The sequence below is a fragment of the Drosophila navojoa genome, unplaced genomic scaffold (genome assembly GCF_054131105.1).
Source record: "Drosophila navojoa isolate 15081-1374.11 unplaced genomic scaffold, UAZ_NAV_1.0 NAV_Backbone_79, whole genome shotgun sequence".
NCBI classification, from domain to species: Eukaryota; Metazoa; Arthropoda; class Insecta; order Diptera; family Drosophilidae; genus Drosophila; species Drosophila navojoa.
In genome coordinates this window covers 30,995-41,979 of record NW_028301740.1, presented here as the reverse complement: position 1 = coordinate 41,979, position 10,985 = coordinate 30,995, and the positions used below count along the sequence as shown (strand labels likewise).

General features: G+C 40.6%; 1 long non-coding RNA gene across 1 annotated transcript in view; it reads right to left on the bottom strand.

The window, feature by feature from the left end:
• Nucleotides 1-762: 762 nt before the first annotated feature.
• Nucleotides 763-10,985, bottom strand: part of LOC149090485 (uncharacterized) — a 31,519-nt gene continuing 21,296 nt past the window's right edge. The window contains exons 2-3 of the long non-coding RNA XR_016197590.1: nucleotides 1,255-1,639; nucleotides 763-1,201 (exon numbers count right to left, since the gene is read on the bottom strand). This is a non-coding gene — a long non-coding RNA (uncharacterized LOC149090485). The remainder of the gene's footprint in view (nucleotides 1,202-1,254; nucleotides 1,640-10,985) is intronic.

Below are 10,985 nucleotides of genomic sequence, written 5' to 3'. Positions count from 1 at the left end.
TCCGTCGCCATGGGTCGAAGAAGTAGGGACGCGAAAGAGGGTGGGACCAGTCCCCGTCGTGGGGACGGGGCGGTGGCAGGGAACTCAGTCCCTCCATCGTGCCTCACGCCCCAGAGTCCGTAGCGGGAGAGCGAGAGAGCGAGATTCACACGGTTTGCGGCGGTGACCAGCGACGAGGAGACGGAACGGATCCCTCATTCCGACGCCGCTTTGGACGGAGTCTGTTAGGGATCCCCGAAGGCGAAGGCTGACGGACCACTGCGGTGGACAGGAACGAAGGGAAACGGCCGAAAGCGGACGACGGCAGCCACGACGCAGTGCACCCCGGCAGGTACGATCAGGGCCTCGTGCCAGAACCAGGGGAAGGAGAGGCCCGATTTCTGGTCGATGAGACCGATGTTTTGGATGGAGGGGAGTCCTAGTTGTCCCGCAAGCACAATCAGGGCTTTGGAGAGCACGACCGCGACACCACGACGAGCACGATCAATTGCGGGAGAGTGAAAGAGGGCACGCGATAGCCTTAGAAAAGAATTACCAATAAAAGAATTAGTTAAGAACTACATAAATGCGCTGTGGTGTTTTATAGCCGATTAACAAATTAACCTCGTAGTTAATCTCTGCTCATAATAGGTAGAAATAAAGAACGCGGATGCGCCTGTTCACTGGGAGGACAAAACCCCCGCCTTTCCCTTCCCACTCTCAACTCTACCCCGGCAATCCGATTAAAGAGCAAACAATACTGAATCTAAATACTTACACTTGCATTACAGCACGAACTCGATTCCAATGGCGATCACGCATGTTCGGATTTTTTAGAGCAGTGATTAATGGCAAAGTCCTTCTAAAACTGTCTATGCTCCTAGTAGTCACCTCCAGCATCTCCCAATGACGATCAAAATACGTTTTATTTAATATACTAAATTCTTTGTATAAACTTTGCGCTTTATCCTCCATTTCATCAATATTTATTTTCCAAAAATTACCCTTTCTCCAATTATCCCAGCTTGTTTGCCAGTCCAGAATAAGTTGCCAAATATTTTGAACTATTTTTACTTCTGTATCCAATTTTTTTAAATCGCAGTTTTCAGGCTGATTTACGTTAAAAACAGACAAATCACTTTTCAGACTTTCCTCGAACTTAAAGCAATCCTCAACTTTAAGTGCTATAATTTTTAGAAATTTTATTGCTATTTTAGGGTTTCTGTAAAAAAAAGTGTTAATATATGGGGAAATACTTAATATAACAACTATTACATGTTAGCCGCCGTTGGAAGTTTCAAATAAAAATCATCAAGGAATTCCTTAAGAATCATTTTAAACTTTTCGGCCTGATTTAATAATATTTTCTTAAATTCATCACGGTTATTATCCAGCATTTCGTCGGCTTCTCCCAATTTTCGTAAATATTCTTGCCAAGCTATGTAGAGGCCCTCAACTTGCTGACGTATTTCGTCTGGTATTTCTACCTGATATTTATCTAAAAGATCAAAAAGTTTAAGTGTACTTGGAAAGGTAGCTTGCTTAAGTGGAGCTTCTGCCGTTAATTTCTCAAAGTAATCTTTTGCTGCTAACGATTCCTTAAGAGTTCTTGGCGTCAACATAATTTTTTTTCCATTGCGGCGCATATACCGATAAATTCCTAAAACGAATAATAAAATATACGTTTTTAAATTATAAAATTTAAATAACTCGAAATTACATGTACATAGGTTTTTTATTGCATTGTTTGACGTTTGCAACGTATATTAGATAATTCTCATAACAACGAGAATTTAAAAGTTTGAAATTAGACTTGGCCTAAAAAGGTAAACAATTTGGAGAGGATACTGGATTTAACAGCAATTAAAACCCGACACCCTTCTTTACGCATCGAACGGTCAAATCTATAAATATGGAAATCACTTGAAAAATGTCACTATTAAAAAATGTTATTTCAGTGAAAACGATAATATCATATTGAGCCCTAAAATTATACAAGAATAGATTTTAAAGTTTAGAATTCAAGCCACTAACATTTTAGTAAATAAGGAAAACATCGGAGTAGAAGATTGTATATTTAGTTTTTATACCCTGAACCCATTGAAAATGGGAAATCAGGGTATAATGGTTTTGTTAAAAGTATGTAACAGGCAGAAGGAGGCGTGGCAGACCCCACAAAGTATATATATTCTTGATCAGGGCGACAGCTGAGTCGATTTGGCCCTGTCCGTCTGTCTGTCTGTCCGTCCGTCCGTCCGTCCGTCCGTCCGTCCGTCCGTATGTATGAACGCGTCGATTTCAGAAGATATAGGAGCTAGATACTTCAACTTTTTTTTTAAAATGTCCGTATATATCACGCACATATCGAGTTTATCACTAAAAAACGATAACTCATTCCGATACTTTTTTATCGATAAAAAACCTTATCGAAGATCACTTAAAAAATTATATCTCCTACATCTTTCAAGCTAGAGTCTCCAAATTTAAAATGTATATAAAGATGTATTTTATACAATTTCGGTTTTTGTTAAAATTTACCCCCCACCATTAAATCCACCCCTCACCATCATCTTTGTAAAAATCGTATATCAAATACTAGAGACTTGTGATTCGGTATACACATACATTTTAACATTATGATTACGTTATGAAAGTTTTATTACGATCGTACGTCTAGAAATTAAATTATTCAAAAAATAAGTTGTCATTATATTGCCAAACATGCAGGGCAACCCAAGCGCAATCGCCTGTATATGTGAGTGTGTGTGTATGCGTGTGTTTGTTTGTATGCGTGTGTTTGTTTGTATGTGTGTGTGTGTGTGTATGTGTGTGTGTATGTGTGCGTGTGTGTTTGCTAATTATTATTGGAATATCAGTTGCTTGTAGGGTTCAGGGGATCTCGTAGTCGAGCAGTCTCGACTAGAGCTTTCTTTCTTGTTTGGTATAATGCTTGATGATGATTGCACCGAAGCAAGATTCTAGGAAATAGGAGTCGATTTATTACTATTATTAGATTTGAATTCATGGACAACTACTTGTGGGGGCCAAAATTTAGTATAACATATTGTTGTAAGATATTGCACCGGCACAAACTAAACTTCAAGATCTGTTTGAAATAAAAGCAGATACTGCATCACAGGTCGTATCAGACGAGAGCCTAGATTAGAAAACTTTTGAGCAGTGACGACAGATAAGGAAATGCTGGGAGTGTCTGACTTATTGTCACCCTTTGTTTGAACAACAATTGAAGAAGGGTTCAATTTTCGTACAGGGACTTGAGTTTCTGTGGCAGCCTCAACAGGAGAAACAATAGATTCAGGAACAGGTGATGTAGGATCAAGTGAATTAGGAGCGGATGACAATAGTGAAGCACAAGGAAAGGGAGGCGCAAGCGAATTAGGTGACGATGTTAGCACGGAAGGAGCTACCAACAACGAAGGAGTCTCCAATTGAGAAAGATAACTTTCAAAGCTATACTGAGTTAATATTGCTACAGCAGCAGCCAAATCCTTCGATAACTGCTAGAAATATTCTTCAGTTTTAAAAACTGAGCCGTTACAGCGATATACATTTTAGAAAAATTTATTCTGTTTTTCAAATCGGACAGGACCAGCGTACGCCCCTACTACCAATTTTTGCTGTGGACATTATCTTGTAATATTCACGACCAGTGAGACCTGCACATTCATTCAGTCCACTGCCTGCCTGAAAGTGCAAGATTTTTCAGCAACTCATATTGGCAATAGGGATCAAACACAAATTACCGAATGAAGCAGAAATATAAGAAAAAAGAGAGTTTAACATATATTTAGGGACCGAGTCCAACAACAAACAGCCGTTACAGAGCGGAACAAAAGTACACAGCGAGAGAGTATATAGTAAGTGGAGTATCGCCGCATGGAGGATGAGGCGAAGCCTTCACCTGCGCCAAGGACAGGCGCAACCGGAGCAAGGACACACATCCCGAATCCAGCCAGGGCATGCCGAGTGTGTGGCCAGGAGGGGCACCGCAGCCAGATGACAGCGATTGTGGCCATTGGAGCCACCCAACAAAAAGCCACAATCGACACTGGAGCCACAAGCAGCTTTATAAGCTAAAAGCTTGCTGACAGGCTCAGAGGAGTGGGCGTGGTACGTGCAACACGGCGGCGCATACGCTTAGCGGACGGCAGTTGCAGTCATGTGGACTCGCAGCTGGAGACGACGATCAGCCTGGGGAATCAGCAAAGCCAAATCCCGTTGCTGATTCTGCCAGAAGTGATCGACGATATGGTGCTGGGCTGAGATTTCTTGGCCAGCATGGGCACCACACTGGAGTGCGGTGACTTGACGCTGAGGATCGAGCCAAGAATTCCACAGTCGAGCGGACAGTCAGAGGAGAAGCTGTCTGTGGCTGTGGCCAGCGTGGAGGCGAGCCCAGAGACGCCAGTGGAGGCGAACATGGAGCAGCCAACGCCTATGCACAAAGACCCAGAGGTGGATGCTTTTCTAAGGCATGAGCTGGAGAAGTTCCAGCATGTGAAAGGCACCACCAGGATCACGGAGCACCGGATCAGGATGCAGGACAACAGGCCCATAAAGGAGCGCTACTTCCCCAAAAATCCAAAAATGCAGGCGGAGATCAACCTGCAAGTGGATGAGCTGCTGGCCAAAGGCTGCATTGAGCCCTCGAAGAACCCGATTGTCATGGTTCGCAAGAAGAATGGGAAGTGGCGGCTATGTGTGGATTTTCGACAGCTGAACAGCAGATCCATTAAAGATGCATACCCGTTGCCGCGTGTGCATCACATTTTGGATCAGCTGCGAGAGGCGCGCTACATCAGCAGCCTGGATTTGAAGGATGGGTATTGGCAGATACCCATGGAAAAGGCCAGCAGACCACTGACGGCATTCACGGTGCCAGGAAAGGGGCTTTATCAGTGGAAAGTGATGCCGTTTGGACTCCATTCTGCGCCGGCAACGTTTCAGCGAGCGCTGGACTAGGTTATCGGCCCAGAAATTATGCCCCATGCCTTTGCCTACCTGGACGACATCATCGTCATCGGCCGAACGCGGCAGGAGCATATGAACAACCTACGAGAGGTGTTCCGGCGACTGCGGGCAGCCAACTTGAAGATCAACATCGACAAGTGCGATTTCTTCAAGAAGGAGCTGAAGTATCTGGGTCACAAAGTCACGGAGGATGGCATTTGCACGGATCCAGAGAAAGTGGCCGCTATCGCCGAACTGAAGCCACCCACAAACGTAAAAGAGTTACGCCAATACGTGGGCGTGGGTTCATGGTACCGCCGCTTCGTGCCAGATTTTGCAGCCACAGTGCATCCGCTAAATGCACTGCTCAATAAAGGGCACGAAGTGGGAGTGGACGGAGGAGCGGCAAAGGGCGTTCGAGACAGTAAAGGCCAACTTGACGGAGTCACCGGTGCTGGCGTACCCTGATTTCTCGAAGCCGTTTTGCTTGCAAATGGACGCAAGCAACTATGGGCTGGGGGCAATCCTGACGCAGACCTCGGAGGACGGAGAGCGCGTCATTTCGTATGCCAGTCAGACAAGAACTATTCAGCTACTGAAAAAGAGTGTCTGGCTATAATCTGGGGCATACGGAAGCTCAGGCCATACCTGGAAGGCTACAAATTTGTAGTGGTCACTGACCATATGGCTCAGAAGTGACTCAATTCTATCACGATGGTCTCGTGTCTTCCCGAAGGAAGAGGGGAGTGTGAGGAGCAATATAGGTATGCACGTATTAATGTATATGAACGTACGTATTTGCTATGCGTAGGGACCCGAAAAAACTATCCATATTTCTGGTATCGGGTACATTGGGGTGACGATACAGATATTCTGTACTCGATCTTTTGGTCTCGATATTTGTACTTATTAAGTATCTCTAGAGCCATATCGATTAAAAAAATACGCGGCACCATACGAAGCTCACCAGTAAATTTGCGCGTAATTTGAGACTCCGTTGAGTCATTAAAAAAAAGTGTAAAAAAAAATATTGTCATAAATCTAAATTTACATTAATGAACCTGAGCCGCAAAGGCTTGACAAACTTATTATTTTAGGCGATTGTGCGGAGGAGGAATGTAATATATAACATGTGTTCATTGTACTAGTAATTGAATATGTACTTTTACCTAGCCCAAAAAACATTAAATATATTTAAGATTTAATAAACATTTCACCCAAATATAAATACCCGATTCCTCGGGTATTTTTAGGCGACTGTGCGGAGGAGGTATGTAATATATAACATGTGTTCATTGTACTAGTAATTGAAAATGTACTTTTACCTAGCCCAAAAAACATTAAATATATTTAAGATTTAATAAACATTTCACCCAAATATAAATACCCGATTCCTCGTAGCATCGATGCTTTTGTCTCGATATTTTTGAGTACGATGCTTTTTTATTAATACTCCTTATGAGGACATGATCGATACTTTGCATTCGATATCGTGTCCCTAGCTGTGCGTTTATATGCATATACGTGCATATGGAAAGGGGGTCAAAGTCCTGTTAGAGGCGGTCTCTTTTGCTCCTACAGATTCAGCAATGGGTTCGCGTCGCACGCACGACGATCATCGGGATTCAGATGATTAAGTTGTGATTAAAGGATTGAGTGACGATTAAGTGAGGTTTAAGCGAGTGAAAAGTGATTAGTGAAAGTCAACGCGAGTGGTAAATCAGGACTTCAGAGGACAGCAAGGACATCGTGGGAACAGCAAGTACATCCAGTGGGAATCCTTGCGACAACGAAAGAGGCCATCAGCAGCATCAGCGGCACCGATCAGGACATCGGTGCACATCAGCGGCTTAAGCGAGGCCTGCACATCTGAGTAAGTTCACGTAGCCGTGCGCAAGAGAAGTGTTTGTGAGTGAAAACGAAGCTAGTGTTGTGCTGTGAGCGAGTGGGATAGTAGGAGAGGCCTGCATATCTGAGCGAACCGCCAGAGTCTTGTTCAGACCGAAGTCCTGGCGTTTCCCGAATCGTCCCGGTAAACTACAGTGTTTTTAGCACAACACTCTTCCAGCCGGAGTGCGTTGAACCAGCGCTCGGTAGGTGTGCTTCGCTAAAGCCAACCAGCGAGCCAGCATAACTTTAAGTGACGTGTACATTTCAAACTTATTCAAGAGAATATATATTTACGCTATAAAACCTAAATTTACAAGTGACTAATTAATATCGCAGGGGCTTCAACAAATAAATTTGTTGGCACGAATCCACAGTCAGCTGAAACTAGCCCAGCTTAGACTCGGGATAAACCGAATGTTCGTTACAATCTTAAATATAATATAGTTTCCAAGAAATTTTCGGTCCATTTTGGCTTGTCTTGACTGTCCGAAATATTTCTCCATTGTCAAACATGATTGCATGAATACTTGTATTATAAAAAAAAGTAAGATCGATCTAGTCGATCTAGTATTCAAATGAGGCTATGAAAAGAAGTCAATTTCTCGATTAATTTTTTCTTTAAAAAAGATAACGGGAGAGTTTTCGAAAAATATGATAAATTCGTACTTCGTATGGTATACACGAGTATGTATGCCAAATTTCAGCTCTATAGCTTTTATATCTTCCGAGATCGACGCACTTATACGGACGGACTCAAACAGACGGGCTATATCGACTCAACTCGTCGTGCTGATTAAGAATATATACATATATTTTATACTGACGAATACAACATGTTCGTGTACCAAATTCGACTGCGGATACCTCGCTTGTTAAGTTAATCGTTTTTGGTAGACGATGAATGGCTGGAAAACACATCACTTGTATGTTTCCCGATATCCGAAAATCGCATTGCCGACATTTAATTCTGCTTAGTGGCTATCACTGATATGCTGTCCAGGCATTACTTGTCCTCAGTTCAGACAGAAAAAACGTATCACAGTATCGACACGCCGGCGGCTTCTATATTAAATTATTTTGTCCATTTTCATGTCACTTGTCGCCTGTGTGCATGAAAAGATCGATTACAAGCTGTCTTACCTTTTTAAGGAATGGCCGCTATTTCTCCCGGGTGCATGAAATTATTGAATTTTTTTAATGCAGAAAGAAATGAGGTGCCGAAGTTTCCTTCGGCTCTCCATTACCCATGCGTATACTTTTTAAGTATTGTAATGTAGAAATTCCGCAACCTGAGGAAAATGCCCTATACATTTTCAAAATCGCGTATGGGTTAGTAATGTGCGTACATTACAACACAATATACCTGCAACCCATTTTCCCACTATATAATATGGCTTACTTCTTTACAAATGTAATTGCATAAATAATTGATTACTAATGAAAATATAGAAACGATTCAGTAAATACTATTTTTATTTAAATTCATAAGAACCATTTATTTTGTAATATTACGTATTCATTTATATAATTATTTTTGGTTTTTTAACAAATTTCTACTTTGCAAGCCGACACTTGTGAACCCGAAAGCAGTTCCTGTCCACCCATTGGTTTTAATAGCATCTGTTAAGTAAATATTATTAATTTTTTGTCATTAAAAATTATACTAAGATCATTTATACATACCAGACAGAGCATCGTTCACATATTTGAACTGCCTTCACTAATATAATGAACAAGCCAATTTATAATATATATGTATTATATATTTATAACATACTGTAGAATACTTTCCTTTTAATTCAAGTCCGCACGGCTCAACAAAATAAGAAAAGTGACTCGTCACGGCGGATAAAACGAAAAAAAAATCAATCAAAAATCACACTCATTAACACTATTCACACAAATGTAATAGACAAAAAAAAAAAAACAAACAAGTAAGAACGTTGCAGTCGGGCGCTACCGACTGCGGAATACTCATTCAAAGTCCCTTTGTAAATTTAATTTAACTTGGCATTAACAAAATTAAGTACAAAACAATTATGCTTTTTGATTATATTGTAGCTTTTGGTAATTTTTATCGAGTAATTCTTATCGATAATTATTATATTGATCGTGCACTTTTTGAGTACAAATGTATGGTAATTTTCGTTTTTAGCATTCTAAGAATTGCGATTGAATTTCTGAATTTTCTAGCTGTTATTGTAGTTTTGTCAGATGACGCTCTGTTATTAGCTTATTGTATTTCAGCTACCAGATTGTCAAGCAAAGCGATAGCGTGGGTGCTAAAGGCGTCGCATGTTATGTTACAGCCCCTGTTGTTTGTTGTTGTTTTTTTTTCATACATATTTCGTTTTTTATAAAATAGATATTTATTTTATTCTTTTTTCTAATTGAACAATTTTATAAGTTTAAATTTGTTTCTTCTTAAATAGCCCTCATATATGTATGTACGCATATATGCATGTATATGTATGTACATAAGTCTGCACGCATATGTAGCATCAAGCATTTCAGCCTTTCTTATGCACGCGCTCATTTGTATGTGTGTATGTATGTACACATAAATGCATACTCTAGCTTTGAAATGAGACTGATTTCTTTTTGCTTTGTTCTTGAATTTATCATTCGCTACTCTGGCTCTTTACTATAATGCGTCATAACAAGAATCTCATTTTTGGATTTCATTTTAATTACAATTGTTGACAGGAGATGGTAGCGCTGTCGGCAAAGGCGCAGGTTAAATTTGTTTTCGTTATTTTGACAAACATTGCAAATTTTGTTATTTTAGCTTCTTTCAAATTTTTAAAATATTAAAATTTTATTTTTAAATTTTATAAAAATGTTTTCTTCCGTGTTATCAATGTCTATTAAGCTTATTTGTATATACATGTACATACATAGATAGCTCAAGCAAATAAATTTCGCAATTTGATGATGGCCGTAGACACCTCATTTTTTGCCAGTTCTTAGAAAGAGCTAACGGTAATGTAAGAGGAGTGACAATTATTTTTGGGGCATCGATAGAGGAGGTTACCAGTATCTCAACTATCCAAATTTGAAGCTCTTAGCTCTTAAAGTGTAGGAGATATATAGTTTTTCGGTTTTCCACGCCTCCTTTGGGCGGACATATATCCACCATAGCTTGTTGGACTTGGGTGGTCAACTCGCGTATATATACCAAATTTCAAGTCTGTAGCATCAATAGTGCCTAGAATATAGCCAAATTTTAAAAATCACTATATCTTCAGGTCCGATTTGCCACGCCGTAGACATAAAATTTTCATTCAGTCATTATAGAATTATAGCATTAGCTCACATGCGAAACTTCAACGTTCTAGCTTTAGAACTTTAGGAGATACAGTTTTATCTGATTTGCCACAGACAGAAGGACAGACGGACGGACAGCAAGACGGACATTGTACAAAGCCAATATACTAATTCACTTCGTGAATGAGTATAAAAAAAACCAAACGAAAGAAGGCACGCATTCCATGCAAGAAATGTTAAAATTCAAAACGAAATTTGGCGAAAAATTCACGACGCAACGATGGACGAAAATCGTTTGTTGATTAGCGGGGAAGGGGCATACAAAAACGAAGTTTTTTATTTTGTACATTACAAATGCGCTGAAAAAAATGTTCATAGGTAATGCACTACTTTTTTCTCGTATGTAATGCATTATTTCAGCAGACCTCATTCAGGTCGTCGCCACTGGGTAGTGTGAGTGTGAGCATACTTGCTCTCTCGATTTCGGTCGTCGTGGTGAGCAAATAAATCTCTCTGTGTCTCTTTCCTTACGCTCTGTAACGGCTGTTTTGTTGTTGACTATCTCTCTCAACATAATCGTTCGTTCTGCTCTTCAACGGCTGATTGTTGTTGGACTCGCTCTGTTAACACTTTTTACTCTCTTTGTTTTTATTTCTGCTGCATTTCTTTAATTTCTAATTTGATCCCAATTGCCAATGTGAGCTGCTGCAAAAAATCTTGCATGTTCAGGCAGACAGTGGACTCTGCACAAGCGCAATTTGTCGATTGCTGGTTGTGCGATAATATGATGCATATTAAATGTGCGGGTCTCACTGGTCGTGATTACGACAAAATTATGTCCATGGTAGAAATTGGTAGTGGGGGTGTTTGCTGGTCTT